The sequence below is a fragment of the Pinus tabuliformis genome, chromosome 1_1, assembly GCF_031772625.1.
Source record: "Pinus tabuliformis cultivar Carrire ecotype Pingquan chromosome 1_1, CPIR1, whole genome shotgun sequence".
Taxonomy (NCBI): Eukaryota; Viridiplantae; Streptophyta; class Pinopsida; order Pinales; family Pinaceae; genus Pinus; species Pinus tabuliformis.
Genome location: NC_142297.1, coordinates 29,420,077 through 29,436,729, shown reverse-complemented (window position 1 = coordinate 29,436,729; position 16,653 = coordinate 29,420,077).

Sequence of the window (16,653 nt, the reverse complement as noted above, 5' to 3'; positions counted from 1 at the left end):
AATTGCGTGAGACGGATACTCTGTCTAGCAGAAGAAGGAACTAGTGATGCGCACGAAAAATTTCTTTGTCATTGTGGGGCATCTATACAAGATGGGGAATGATGAGATACTGCAAAGGTATGTACCTGAGTTTGAATGAAGCAGGATCCTTGCAGATGCTCATGGGGGCATTGCAGGAGGACATTATGCAGGGAGAGAAATCGCGCAGAAGATTCTCCACACAAGGTTGTGGTGGCCAACCCTTCATCAGGATTCAAAAGCACATTGCAAGGCATGTGATGTATGTCAAAGAATAGGTAAACCATCATGGAGGGATGAGATTCCTTTGAATCCACAAATGATGTTGCAACCTTTCAAAAAGTGGGCAATCGACTTTGTAGGACCTATCAAACCTCATGGAAAGATAGACGCGAGATATATTATCACTATGGTAGAGTACCTGACTCGTTGGGCAGAAGCGCAACCGGTAAACCATTGCACAGCTGCGACAGCCACAAATTTTCTGTTTGAACACGTAGTGACGCAATTCGAATGTTCGAAGATCTTGATGAGTGATCGCAGTACAGATTTCCTGAATGAGACTATCAATGCGTTGACAGAAGAATTTTAGGTGTATCACCAGAAAATCACGCCGTATCACCCACAGGCTAACGGGACAGTAGAAGCATTTAACAAAGTATTGGAGGCCGTGCTGACCAAGGTATGTAATGTGTAGCGAAGTGATTGGGACCTATGCGTATCTGCAATATTATGGGCTTATAAGATGACATGCAAGAAACTGATGGGACAAACACCTTTTAGGCTTGTCTATGGAGTGGAAGTTGTAATTCCTATGGAATACATCGTGCCTAGTCTACGCATAGTAGTGCTCACAAGTATGATGGACCGTGGAGCCGTGGAGGAGAGGCATGCGTAGTTGGAGGAGCTCGAAGAAGAACAGTTTTTTGCTGGATTCCACCAGTGGGTACAAAAGCAGTACGAAAAGGCCTGACACGATTAACATATTAAGCTACACACCTTTAAGGTGAATGATTTGGTGTTGTTATATGATATTAAGTTTGATAAATTCCCAAGGAAGCTCAAAATGCATTGGATGGGACTGTATGTTATTAAGGATATCACAGATGGTGGCACGGTGCGGTTGTTAAAGTTAAATGGAAAACTCTTCTCAGGAAAAGTAAATGGTAGTCGTTTGAAGCCATACATAGGTGGCCCGACCATCTGACTAGCCGACGGAAGCACAATCTTAGTGCTCCAGGCAGCTGAAAGGAGGCGTGGGACTATAAACTACTCTGCTCGGGAGTTGCGCGATGTCAAGACTGCATGCAGTAGTGAAGTGTCACAGGGTCCGCACCAGCGTGAGGGTAGCTGCGCTACCGCATAGGTTGGCTGGAAAGTGACTATTATAGTCACTATTCACAATGTGATGCTTGGTTTGAGACCAAATGGAGTGGGCAGCAAGCATTTAAGGTGAACTTTATGGGCTAGATTCTTGAAAATCTGCTGCCAATCAAGCATTAATGGACTGAATGTGGGGGGAACGGTCGAATTCAAATTCAAAAGGTGCTATAAATTACAAAGGGTTGTCCAGCAAACAACACTTGGCAATTTGAGAACTGAGTTGTTGCACGCCCAAACATTCATGAACCCAGACTTGTTCGATCTTCTGAAGGCGAATTCGTTGCTTGAGCAATTACCTGAGCCGTTAAGAGAATTATGGAATAACACTATGGCAGCACCTGAGGAAGCCATGGATACCAGAGTAATGACCGCTGAGGAAGCCGTGCAAGCCATGATGGAAGTAGAAGCCCCAGAAAGTGTCGGGATAGTCGCAGAAATCCCTAAATTGCCGTGCATGCCGAGACCCAAGAAAGACAAGCAGGCTATGGTACCAATGCGCGTATCCCCTAGAAATTCGTTAAGGACTAAGCTTACCATGGAAGAAAAGGGGAAGGCTATCAATTTGGAGGCCGATGAGGAGGAAGAATTTGAAGAAATCCTGGTAGAGGAGGAGGAGGATGTAGAAATGGAGGTTGACACCCAGGGTGCGGACCCTCTTACCAGGCTGCCCGCATATGTTCCTTCGTGGAAGGGGAAGCAAAGGTGCCCAAAGATCTAGATGAGAGCAAGAGCTCTCTACAGACTCTGCTACTCCCTGACGATATCATTTTCGAAGGAGCGCACTTGGGGCGAGTGCCTGTACTAATATATGAAGGCTGGGATCTCGTGGACCACAAGAAGTTCCCACATTTGGCAACCGCGCAACTAATGCGCTAGAAAAAAGACGTGCCGACTAGAGTCATAGAGTTGGAGCCGCGTAAATGGGTGAGAGGTGTCGAGAAGGCAGGATTGTTAAACCTTCTCTTTTTGCCGCATTACCATCACGCCCCAGTGACCATTTTTGTCATGAGGCACCTGATCTTCTTGGTGCATGATGGGTGCTTGTGGCTAGAGGAGACCATCCCCATCGCAGATCACTTGATTCACAGAATTACCCGGCTCCCTTGCAAAGGGGAGGACCCAGTGAACATCTCGGAGGGTAAGAGTGATTATTTGGCCAACGCGGAGGCCATGAAGAATAAGTTTAAGCTGGAAAAGAAGAAGAGAGGGTACATAATTTCCAACATCAACAACCCTGCAGTCAAAGTCGTGACACAGATATTGGAAGGAAAGGTTATGCGGTAGTGCCGCACGAATGAGGTTCCTGCGTTGGTGGTTGCTCTAGCAATGCAATGTGTAGGAGGGGTCCAGTTCAACTGGGAAAACTACTTATGTGAAGAGTTCCTTGAGAACTGCCGCAAGGCACAGGAGCAGGGGAAGACCTTTTACTATGCGTGGCTCCTGTTGTCCATAGTATTGGTGGCATGGGAATTGCCTAAAGACAGCTAGTTCCCAATGATTGCACAAGACCTTCCGGAGGCAGCGAAGTACGCTTCATTGTGGGCAACCAGAGATGCACAAAGGATAAGGGATAGTAAAATCTTCTGGGTGTTCATGGAGATGAACATTAGAATGGGGATTAATCGCAAGCCACGGTTACTGCCCACAGTCTACAATAGTCTGTAGAGATTCCCGAAATTCAAGGAAGATTTCCACCATGTTTACATCAGGGCACAGAAGGACCCCGTGAAGACGTGGTGCGAACTACCCTACCTCGCGACAGATGATGTCATCTTCATGGTCCTTAAGTCGTGGCGCGCTCCAACCAGCTCCGCGGTGGAAGCAGAGAAATCTGCCGTGTAGCGAAAAAAAGGATGAGGCAAAACTGTGGATGGCGCAGTTGGCAGAAAAACGCAGGAATGAAGCAGCATCAGCTAAGGCCTAGGCGGCGTGCGTCATTGTGAAGGTTGTGGAAGAGCAGCAGAGGAAGAGCGCGAAGGACAGAAGTTACCTTTGCCTGAGCCGGAGACAGATACAAAGCAAGGTGGCGCGAACTCGCAGACAACGTCCACCCAGCTAAAACATTTGCACCTAAGAGAGCAGGTAGGGCCACGAAAGAAGTCGAAGGCTTCGAAGACTTCGTTCGACCCAATCACCTTCACTAAGGGGGATCTACACGACATAGGGGAGATGGTGAGGGAGGTCACTGCTGAGGCCTTCCAACAGTTCGCAGAGGAACACTGAATGGTGTTGGGGGCTCTCTGAGCATAGATACAGGAGTTGCAAGTTCGCACTCCATAGGTTGGCACTGTGTCAACCAGCCTCGCACTAGGCACGTCTGCGGCTAAGGAAATGTTGCGCGCCGGGATGACCAACACCATAGTGCTGCCAAATGGAGCAGTCATGATAGAAAATGAGGCCGACAGGCCTATGGTCAGCATATTGAAGCAGATGAGGTTAAATGTGGCTACACTCCCTCAGGAGGCGCTCTATATTCTACAGGATGGAGTCACTGCAGAACTATGAGCAAAGGAAGGTCATGCGCTCCAGGTAATGAGCGAGAAGCACATCAACATTGAACAGTTGAGCCTGCAGCGCGACGAGGTAGTGGCGTAGAAAAAACATATCATGCAGGTGGTGGAGGAAGCCTGCTAGATGGTCCTAGAGATGGCCATCCAAGCAGAGGAACTAGTGGAGGCGCGCGTTTGGAAATTAGCAGCAGGGGTGCACGAGGCAAAGGAAGAAATGGCCAGGGTTCAGCTCGAACGGAACCTTGAAATAATCAAACTCCAATTAAAGGCACAACCTTCAACTCCGCCAGAGGTTAAAGAACAGTGGGCTAGTGTGATTACAACAACAGTAGCGGAGATTAATAGTGTAATGATAGACTGCAGAAAGTTGTTCAAGCAGTCGTTCGAGGTTCTCACTACCCTGCAGGAGGACCCAAACATAAAGTGCCTAGAGACAGAGGCATGCGAGCTATAATAGAAATATGATGAAGTAAAAGGGACTGCACAGACGGTTTCCCTTACACAAAGGCTCGCGAGGATAGAATAGGTGAAATCACTCAAGGAACAGGTAGATGTTGTTCAACATAAGGAAGCAATTTTGAAGGTGCCCTTACAGCCGTGGATTGATGAGGCATATATCATTACAGCCTCCATTGAAGCAAAGCTCATGCAGCTGCAAGAAACACAGGAAAAAGTTCAGGGTAGCAGTTCAGCTACAACGGTTTTTGAACAATGCATCGAGGAAGTACAGCAGGCAGTCGCTCAGTGCACTGCCGATCTTGCAGCGATCCATGCAGAATTGGGAGGTCTTCACACAAAGATATTCACACCAGCAGAGTAACTCGAGGGTGAGTCGCGATGTTTGTTTTTGGGGCCTGTTGGGCGCGGGATCCCACAAGGGAAGTTTTGGGGCTTAAAGCCCAGATGTTGGTAAAAAATTGTAACTTCGATGTAAAGACTCCAAATTTTGTGGGTATGGAGCGCGTAGTTTGTAAAAGAGTCATAGGGTTGTCCACCCTCAATTTTGTTATTACAATGTTGGTTGTAGAGATGTACCCATGGTCCACGGACCATGGGATTGTGTAAATAGAGTGAGGCTCTAAGTAATTAAGACAATTAAGGATAATGGAATCTAATGATGGAATAGAAGGAGAGTGGAAGATTTGAAGTGTAAAGTCTAGTTTTGGGTCGTAGAGTAGGAGAAGGCTCTGCAACTGAGTGCGCAGAGGCCTAGTAATCTGCAGCCGAGTGCGCGGACCCCTGCAGCTGAGTGTGCAGGGCGAGTCGAGTCTGTAACAACTGGAAGTATTAATAAAGAGAAGTTTCATATCAATTCTGTGTAATTATTTCCTGTTTTATGCATTCGATATATTGGGTATAAATTTCACTTCTATTGTTTATATGATGCGCGAATATATATAACTATATTGATTAAGTGAATGCAAGATAGAATATCTATTTATGCGAAATTAACTAAGGTCTGCTAAAGAGATAAGTAGGATATGCGGTGTAGTTTGGGGAGGGGTCTAGTTCAACTGGGGAAACTACTTATGTGAAGAGTTCCTTGAGAACTGCCGCAAGGCACAGGAGCAGGGGAAGACCTTTTACTATGCGTGGCTCCTGTTATCCATAGTATTGGTGGCATGGGAATTTCCTAAAGACAGCTAGTTCCCAATGATTGCACAAGACCTTCCGGAGGCAGCGAAGTACGCTTCGTTGTGGGCAACCAGAGATGCACAAAGGATAAGGGATAGTAAAATCTTCTGGGTGTTCATGGAGATGAACATTAGAATGGGGATTAATCGCAAGCCACGATTACTGCCCACAGTCTACAACAGTCTGTAGAGATTCCCGAAATTCAAGGAAGATTTCCACCATGTTTACATCAGGGCACAGAAGGACCCCGCGAAGACGTGGTGCGAACTACCCTACCTCGCGATAGATGATGTCATCTTCATGGTCCTTAAGTCGTGGCGCGCTCCAACCAGCTCCGCGGTGGAAGCAGAGAAATCTGCCGTGTAGCGAAAAAAAGGATGAGGCAAAACTGTGGATGGCGCAGTTGGCAGAAAAACGCAGGAATGAAGCAGCATCAGCTAAGGCCTAGGCGACATGCGTCATTGTGAAGGTTGTGGAAGAGCAGCAGAGGAAGAGCGCGAAGGACAGAAGTTACCTTTACCTGAGCCAGAGACAGATACAAAGCAAGGTGGTGCGAACTCGCAGACAACGTCCACCCAGCTAAAACATTTGCACCTAAGAGAGCAGGTAGGGCCACGAAAGAAGTCGAAGGCTTCAAAGACTTCGTTCGACCCAATCACCTTCACTAACGGGGATCTACACGACATAGGGGAGACGGTGAGGGAGGTCACCGCTGAGGCCTTCCAACAGTTCGCAGAGGAACACTGAATGGTGTTGGGGGCTCTCTGAGCATAGATACAGGAGTTGCAAGTTCGCACTCCATAGGTTGGCACTGTGTCAACCAGCCTCGCACTAGGCACGTCTGCGGCTAAGGAAATGTTGCGCGCCGGGATGACCAACACCATAGTGCTGCCAAATGGAGCACTCGTGACAGAAAATGAGGCCGACAGGCCTATGGTCAGCATATTGAAGCAGATGAGGTTAAATGTGGCTACACTCCCTCAGGAGGCGCTCTATATTCTACAGGATGGAGTCACTGCAAAACTATGAGCAAAGGAAGGTCATGCGCTCCAGGTAATGAGCGAGAAGCACATCAACATTGAACAGTTGAGCCTGCAGCGCGACGAGGTAGTGGCGTAGAACAAACATATCGTGCAGGTGGTGGAGGAAGCCTGCTAGATGGTCCTAGAGTTGGCCATCCAAGCAGAGGAACTGGTGGAGGCGCGCGTTTGGAAATTAGCAGCAGGGGTGCACGAGGCAAAGGAAGAAATGGCCAGGGTTCAGCTCGAACGGAACCTTGAAATATTCAAACTCCAATTAAAGGCACAACCTTCAACTCCGCCAGAGGTTAAAGAACAGTGGGCTAGTGTGATTACAACAACAGTAGCAGAGATTAATAGTGTAATGATAGACTGCAGAAAGTTGTTCAAGCAGTCGTTCGAGGTTCTCACTACCCTGCAGGAGGACCCAAACATAAAGTGCCTAGAGACAGAGGCATGCGAGCTATAACAGAAATATGATGAAGTAAAAGGGACCGCGCAGACGGTTTCCCTTACACAAAGGCTCGCGAGGATAGAATAGGCGAAATCACTCAAGGAACAGGCAGATGTTGTTCAACATAAGGAAGCAATTTTGAAGGTGCCCTTACAGCCGTGGATTGATGAGGCATATATCATTACAGCCTCCATTGAAGCAAAGCTCATGCAGTTGCAAGAAACACAGGAAAAAGTTCAGGGTAGCAGTTCAGCTACAACGGTTTTTGAACAATGCATCGATGAAGTACAGTAGGCAGTCGCTCAGTGCACTGCCGATCTTGCAGCGATCCATGCAGAATTGGGAGGTCTTCACACAAAGATCTTCACACCAGCAGAGTGACTCGAGGGTGAGTTGCGATGTTTGTTTTGGGGGCCTGTTGGGCGCGGGATCCCACAAGGGAAGTTTTGGGGCTTAAAGCCCAGATGTTGGTAAAAAATTGTAACTTCGATGTAAAGACTCCAAATTTTGTGGGTATGGAGCGCGTAGTTTGTAAAAGAGTCATAGGGTTGTCCACCCTCAATTTTTTTATTACAATGTTGGTTGTAGAGATGTACCCATGGTCCACGGACCATGGGATTGTGTAAATAGAGTGAGGCTCTAAGTAATTAAGACATTTAAGGATAATGGAATAGAAGGAGAGTGGAAGATTTGAAGTGTAAAGTCTAGTTTTGGGTCGTAGAGTAGGAGAAGGCTCTGCAACTGAGTGCGCAGAGGCCTAGTAATTTGCAGCTGAGTGCGCGGACCCCTGCAGCTGAGTGTGCAGGGCGAGTCGAGTCTGTAACAGCTGGAAGTATTAATAAAGAGAAGTTTCATATCAATTCTGTGTAATTATTTCCTGTTTTATGCATTCGATATATTGGGTATAAATTTCACTTCTATTGTTTATATGATGCGCGAATATATATAACTATATTGATTAAGTGAATGCAAGATAGAATATCTATTTATAAGAAATTCACTAAGGTCTGCTAAAGAGATAAGTAGGATATGCGGTGTAGTTTGGGGAGGGGTCCAGTTCAACTGGGAAAACTACTTATGTGAAGAGTTCCTTGAGAACTGCAGCAAGGCACAGGAGCAGGGGAAGACCTTTTACTATGCGTGGCTCCTGTTGTCCATAGTATTGGTGGCATGGGAATTGCCTAAAGACAGCTAGTTCCCAATGATTGCACAAGACCTTCCGGAGGCAGCGAAGTACGCTTCGTTGTGGGCAACCAGAGATACACAAAGGATAAGGGATAGTAAAATCTTCTGGGTGTTCATGGAGATGAACATTAGAATGGGGATTAATCGCAAGCCACGGTTACTGCCCATAGTCTACAATAGTCTGTAGAGATTCCCGAAATTCAAGGAAGATTTCCACCATGTTTACATCAGGGCACAGAAGGACCCCGCGAAGACGTGGTGCGAACTACCCTACCTCGCGACAGATGATGTCATCTTCATGGTCCTTAAGTCGTGGCGCGCTCCAACCAGCTCCGCGGTGGAAGCAGAGAAATCTGCCGTGTAGCGAAAAAAAGGATGAGGCAAAACTGTGGATGGCGCAGTTGGTAGAAAAACGCAGGAATGAAGCAGCATCAGCTAAGGCCTAGGCGGCGTGCGTCATTGTGAAGGTTGTGGAAGAGCAGCAGAGGAAGAGCGCGAAGGACAGAAGTTACCTTTGCCTGAGCCGGAGACAGATACAAAGCAAGGTGGCGCGAACTCGCAGACAACGTCCACCCAGCTAAAACATTTGCACCTAAGAGAGCAGGTAGGGCCACGAAAGAAGTCGAAGGCTTCGAAGACTTCGTTCGACCCAATCACCTTCACTAAGGGGGATCTACACGACATAGGGGAGACGGTGAGGGAGGTCACCGCTGAGGCCTTCCAACAGTTCGCAGAGGAACACTGAATGGTGTTGGGGGCTCTCTGAGCATAGATACAGGAGTTGCAAGTTCGCACTCCATAGGTTGGCACTGTGTCAACCAGCCTCGCACTAGGCACGTCTGTGGCTAAGGAAATGTTGCGCGCCGGGATGACCAACACCATAGTGCTGCCAAATGGAGCAGTCGTGACAGAAAATGAGGCCGACAGGCCTATGGTCAGCATATTGAAGCAGATGAGGTTAAATGTGGCTACACTCCCTCAGGAGGCGCTCTATATTCTACAGGATGGAGTCACTGCAGAACTATGAGCAAAGGAAGGTCATGCGCTCCAGGTAATGAGTGAGAAGCACATCAACATTGAACAGTTGAGCCTGCAGCGCGACGAGGTAGTGGCGTAGAACAAACATATCGTGCAGGTGGTGGAGGAAGCCTGCTAGATGGTCCTAGAGTTGGCCATCCAAAAAGAGGAACTAGTGGAGGCGCGCGTTTGGAAATTAGCAGCAGGGGTGCGCGAGGCAAAGGAAGAAATGGCCAGGGTTCAGCTCGAACGGAACCTTGAAATAATCAAACTCCAATTAAAGGCACAACCTTCAACTCCGCCAGAGGTTAAAGAACAGTGGGCTAGTGTGATTACAACAACAGTAGCGGAGATTAATAGTGTAATGATAGACTGCAGAAAGTTGTTCAAGCAGTCGTTCGAGGTTCTCACTACCCTGCAGGAGGACCCAAACATAAAGTGCCTAGAGACAGAGGCATGGGAGCTATAACAGAAATATGATGAAGTAAAAGGGACCGCGCAGACGGTTTCCCTTACACAAAGGCTCGCGAGGATAGAATAGGCGAAATCACTCAAGGAACAGGTAGATGTTGTTCAACATAAGGAAGCAATTTTGAAGGTGCCCTTACAGCCGTGGATTGATGAGGCATATATCATTACAGCCTCCATTGAAGCAAAGCTCATGCAGCTGCAAGAAACACAGGAAAAAGTTCAGGGTAGCAGTTCAGCTACAACAGTTTTTGAACAATGCATCGAGGAAGTATAGCAGGCAGTCACTCAGTGCATTGCCGATCTTGCAGCGATCCATGCAGAATTGGGAGGTCTTCACACAAAGATCTTCACACCAGCAGAGTGACTTGAGGGTGAGTCGCGATGTTTGTTTTGGGGGCCTGTTGGGCGCGGGATCGCACAAGGGACGTTTTGGGGCTTAAAGCCCAGATGTTGGTAAAAAATTGTAACTTCGATGTAAAGACTCCAAATTTTGTGGGTATGGAGCACGTAGTTTGTAAAAGAGTCATAGGGTTGTCCACCTTCAATTTTGTTATTACAATGTTGGTTGTAGAGATGTACCCATGGTCCACGGACCATGGGATTGTGTAAATAGAGTGAGGCTCTAAGTAATTAAGACATTTAAGGATAATGGAATCTAATGATGGAATAGAAGGAGAGTGGAAGATTTGAAGTGTAAAGTCTAGTTTTGGGTCGTAGAGTAGGAGAAGGCTCTGCAACTGAGTGCGCAGAGGCCTAGTAATCTGCAGCCGAGTGCGTGGACCCCTGCAGCTGAGTGTGCAGGGCGAGTCGAGTCTGTAACAGCTGGAAGTATTAATAAAGAGAAGTTTCATATCAATTCTGTGTAATTATTTCCTGTTTTATGCATTCGATATATTGGGTATAAATTTCACTTCTATTGTTTATATGATGCGCGAATATATATAACTATATTGATTAAGTGAATGCAAGATAGAATATCTATTTATGTGAAATTAACTAAGGTCTGCTAAAGAGATAAGTAGGATATGCAGTGTAGTTTGGGGAGGGGTCCAGTTCAACTGGGAAAACTACTTATGTGAAGAGTTCCTTGAGAACTGCCGCAAGGCACAGGAGCAGGGGAAGACCTTTTACTATGCGTGGCTCATGTTGTCCATAGTATCGGTGGCATGGGAATTGCCTAAAGACAGCTAGTTCCCAATGATTGCACAAGACCTTCCGGAGGCAGCGAAGTACGATTCGTTGTGGGCAACCAGAGATGCACAAAGGATAAGGGATAGTAAAATCTTCTGGGTGTTCATGGAGATGAACATTAGAATGGGAATTAATCGCAAGCCACGGTTACTGCCCACAGTCTACAATAGTCTGTAGAGATTCCCGAAATTCAAGGAAGATTTCCACCATGTTTACATCAGGGCACAGAAGGACCTCGCGAAGACGTGGTGCGAACTACCCTACCTCGCGACAGATGATGTCATCTTCATGGTCCTTAAGTTGTGGCGCACTCCAACCAGCTCCGCGGTGGAAGCAGAGAAATCTGCCGTGTAGCGAAAAAAAGGATGAGGCAAAACTGTGGATGGGGCAGTTGGCAGAAAAACGCAGGAATTAAGCAGCATCAGCTAAGGCCTAGGCGGCGTGCGTCATTGTGAAGGTTGTGGAAGAGCAGCAGAGGAAGAGCGCGAAGGACAGAAGTTACCTTTGCCTGAGCCGGAGACAGATACAAAGCAAGGTGGCGCGAACTCGCAGACAACGTCCACCCAGCTAAAAAATTTGCACCTAAGAGAGCAGGTAGGGCCACGAAAGAAGTCGAAGGCTTCGAAGACTTCGTTCGACCCAATCACCTTCACTAAGGGGGATCTACACGACATAGGGGAGACGGTGAGGGAGGTCACCGCTGAGGCCTTCCAACAGTTCGCAGAGGAACACTGAATGGTGTTGGGGGCTCTCTGAGCATAGATACAGGAGTTGCAAGTTCGCACTCCATAGGTTGGCACTGTGTCAACCAGCCTCGCACTAGGCACGTTTGCGGCTAAGGAAATGTTGTGCGCCGGGATGACCAACACCATAGTGCTGCCAAATGGAGCACTCGTGACAGAAAATGAGGCCGACAGGCCTATGGTCAGCATATTGAAGCAGATGAGGTTAAATGTGGCTACACTCCCTCAGGAGGCGCTCTATATTCTACAGGATGGAGTCACTGCAAAACTATGAGCAAAGGAAGGTCATGCGCTCCAGGTAATGAGCGAGAAGCACATCAACATTGAACAGTTGAGCCTGCAGCGCGACGAGGTAGTGGCGTAGAACAAACAGATCGTGCAGGTGGTGGAGGAAGCCTGCTAGATGGTCCTAGAGTTGGCCATCCAAGCAGAGGAACTAGTGGAGGCGCGCGTTTGGAAATTAGCAGCAGGGGTGCGCGAGGCAAAGGAAGAAATGGCCAGGGTTCAGCTCGAACGAAACCTTGAAATAATCAAACTCCAATTAAAGGCACAACCTTCAACTCCGCCAGAGGTTAAAGAACAGTGGGCTAGTGTGATTACAACAACAGTAGCGGAGATTAATAGTGTAATGATAGACTGCAGAAAGTTGTTCAAGCAGTCGTTCGAGGTTCTCACTACCCTGCAGGAGGACCCAAACATAAAGTGCCTAGAGACAGAGGCATGCGAGCTATAACAGAAATATGATGAAGTAAAAGGGACCGCGCAGACGGTTTCCCTTACACAAAGGCTCGCGAGGATAGAATAGGCGAAATCACTCAAGGAACAGGTAGATGTTGTTCAACATAAGGAAGCAATTTTGAAGGTGCCCTTACAGCCGTGGATTGATGAGGCATATATCATTACAGCCTCCATTGAAGCAAAGCTCATGCAGCTGCAAGAAACACAGGAAAAAGTTCAGGGTAGCAGTTCAGCTACAACGGTTTTTGAACAATGCATCGAGGAAGTACAGCAGGCAGTCGCTCAGTGCACTGCCGATCTTGCAGCGATCCATGCAGAATTGGGAGGTCTTCACACAAAGATCTTCACACCAGCAGAGTGACTCGAGGGTGAGTTGCGATGTTTGTTTTGGGGGCCTGTTGGGCGCGAGATCCCACAAGGGAAGTTTTGGGGCTTAAAGCCCAGATGTTGGTAAAAAATTGTAACTTCGATGTAAAGACTCCAAATTTTGTGGGTATGGAGCGCGTAGTTTGTAAAAGAGTCATAGGGTTGTCCACCCTCAATTTTGTTATTACAATGTTGGTTGTAGAGATGTACCCATGGTCCACGGACCATGGGATTGTGTAAATAGAGTGAGGCTCTAAGTAATTAAGACATTTAAGGATAATGGAATCTAATGATGGAATAGAAGGAGAGTGGAAGATTTGAAGTGTAAAGTCTAGTTTTGGGTCGTAGAGTAGGAGAAGGCTCTGCAACTGAGTGCGCAGAGGCCTAGTAATCTGCAGCCGAGTGCGCGGACCCCTGCAGCTGAGTGTGCAGGGCGAGTCGAGTCTGTAACAGCTGGAAGTATTAATAAAGAGAAGTTTCATATCAATTCTGTGTAATTATTTCCTGTTTTATGCATTCGATATATTGGGTATAAATTTCACTTCTATTGTTTATATGATGCGCGAATATATATAACTATATTGATTAAGTGAATGCAAGATAGAATATCTATTTATGCGAAATTAACTAAGGTCTGCTAAAGAGATAAGTAGGATATGCGGTGTAGTTTTGGGAAATAGTGCAGGTCGCTCCCATAGCAACGCGAAAGCATCTCAATCCCTGGTTAGGGTTGCGTGAAAGACGATTATAACAGATCGCGAAGGTATTGAAGGTTAGAATAGTGTGCGAAGTGACCTACATGAAGCTAGGCATAATTGGACTAAATCAACACCTCAAACATCTCAAGGGTGTGAAAACTTGGTTCTAGCATCCCCCCATACTACTTCGGATGAGACTTCAGTCTGTGCTTTGTGGGCTGATGCAGAAAGGGTCAGTAGTGTAGGGATTTATTTGGCTAAATAACTCCGAACCTGGTTCAGGCCCCCTCAAGCCAACACTTTATTGCTACAACTAGGGTTTTCTTCAGTATTTTCTTTCTATTTATTTTGAAGGTGTTTTCTTGGTACTTAAGATCATTTTTTGGGCTTAATATTCAAAAAACTTTCTTAGAAGTGGTGCCCACAAGGGTTTGAAGCCTTTGGAGTTCTAGTTGCAGCATTTTGAGGCCTCTAGGCCTAGGCTGCAACCCTAAAAGGACCAATTTACCATACGCACAGGCCTAATTTAGCCTTGTTGACTTAGCCACAACCTCTAAGTAGCCTAATCACATCTTTGCAAGTGTTTTCAAAGGCTACCATTGTGTTTTGTAGGCCTAAAGTGGTTTTGGCAAGGGTTTGTAGTGGTTATTTCATTATACTTTTGTAAATTCGTGGGCTAATCGTGTTTTTGGAGGCTCATTATCCATTGAAGAAAGGTTTCAAAGGTTTCAAACTAATTTTTTGTCATCTAATCCCTTAGAGGCCTAGCCACGATTACAAGGAGGGCTAAAAGCCTTAGTCATGAGGCCTAAAGCCTTTTTCTCAGTAGATGCAAACCTCACTAGTCTTCCTAAATCTAGAAAGAACCCTTGGAGGAATAGATCCATCATTCATAAGTATTTTGAGGTTGATCCATTTGTGTTGTACGTATTTACTAAGGGTTTACAAGGTCAAGACATCAAAACTCTAAGTTCTAGTCCAGTTAACTAGTTCTCTACAAATATGATACAAAACAATAAAGATCACGGCAAGGCAGAGTACATAAGATATAGGCTCCAAGCTAGGAAAAACCCCTCCAATGGGAAAACTCAGAAAAATGCTTCTCTTTTTATATAGAATCTACTTACAAAGAGACTTCCAAAACCCAAATACCAAATTCAGCAACCATACCAAGCCCTAAGCCAACCCTCATCAAAATTTTGTTCAAGACATCTTCCAGAACTTCGACACTGCAACTTCACTACTACAACTACTTCACACAATTTTGGCCCTGCAACTTTGGCCTCTTGTAACTAGCATCTTCACAACCCTAATAGCAAGACAAGAAAAGAATCTCCAAATTTCAACTTTTTCTCCTCTTCTTCATCCTCCCAACTACTCTTCTTCTCCTTCACTATTGCAGATCGAACTTGTGCTTGATGTGTGTTCAAATGGGTTGAGATTCTCTCCTTTATATAACCTTCCTTGAGGGTGGAATTCCCCTCCTTTAGGTCAACTTGATCTTTCTCTTGGGCCAACTTGGTTTTGGGCTAATAAATGGCTTTTTCGTTATAAAATAAATATCTTTCTTTATTATAATGAGTCCAAATGGGACTATGACAAATGAAAAAACTTATTTTTTATTCTAGAAATACCTAGAAATACCTAGAAAACCTAAAAGCATGAAGAACATACTTTTGACTTGAACTTGAGTATGAAACCCATACTCCAAAAATAAAATATAATTTGTTTTTCTTTATTTATAAATAATATACCATTTCATGATTACAATTAGGTCATTATGAAGACCGAACCTAGTTATAATTTTCAACAATGATCATCCCTTTGTATCCTTTAGACTTGCTAGAGTGTATGGCTTCTTGTACTAAAACAAAGTTTTCCATTAAATGCCTCTTACTAACAGACCCTCCTTGATTTCCAGAGATCAGATTGAGAAGAAGAGGCACAAGTCTTTGAGCAATAATATTTGTAATAATCTTATATCAGAATTACGAAGAGAAATAAGTTTGAAGTGAGAGAAAGAAGCGGGCCTTACATCTTTTTGAACCAGAGAAAGGAAGGACAAATTGAGAGTGCTCCCCATTCGAGTGGATTTTTGGATAAGTCCACCATTTCGACTAGATTATATTTAATTGTGTTCCAAAATTTCTAATCAAAGTGTCATGTGAATCCATAAGGACCGAGATCTTTATCCAGATCGAAGGACCAAACCACCTTTCAATTTTATTCTTCTATAATAGGGAGCAGAAGCTTGGCATTGTTTAATTTCAGAACTAGCTAGAAAATATGGCATAAAAAATCTTCCACTAAATCTGCAAGAGTATCTCAATCATATTTAAATATAAGGAAAGAAGTGATTAAAATCCACATCCTTTATTTTATCTAGTCTAAAATAAGCTCCATAAAGCTCAATATGAAGGGTGGATTCTAACTAATAGATATTTTGATCCATTTTTGTAATAACTTGATATAATTTGAGGTAGGATTGTGATTTTTTATTATTTAAAATGTGTTTTTGAATGTCTAAATGGATTCAACTTGCTAAAAATATTTTAGGTATTCAAAGTCTCTAAATTACACTACTCAACTTTATAGTTATAAAATATATTTTACCAAATTTAAAGTAAAATTAACTAAAAAAAAATGAAATATCCATTAATTTATTAGAACAAAAGCCACATGGTGGCATGTCATCTTGTATAGGTGGATTTTGTACATAAAACAACCATAAAATGTCTATGATTGATGTCCCTTATTTAAGTGCTACTACATCTTAACAATGTGAAATGTATTACAATACAAGTATTTTAATATCTACTAACATATATCCATCTTAACTAGAACCACAAATCTAACATGAGTCGAGAGGGATCAATTTTTTTCATGTGCAAATTTACTAGTGCAAAAAATAACGTGTATTTTTTTATTGTTTAAATTGTATTTTTGAATGTTATAGAAATTATATAATATGTACATAGAGCCATTAAATGTAATATGAGCAGAGAGGGATCAAATTTTTTCATGTGCAAATTTACTAGTGCAAAAAACAATGTGTATTTTTTTATTGTTTAAATTGTATTTTTGAATGTTATAGAGATTATATAATATGTACACCGAGCCATTTTATTAGCCCACATTAAACTAATTATTTTGTTATTAATTCATATTAAAATATTTTATTCATTGGATATTTTATCCTACATGGCGTTACATATTTTCTTTTAA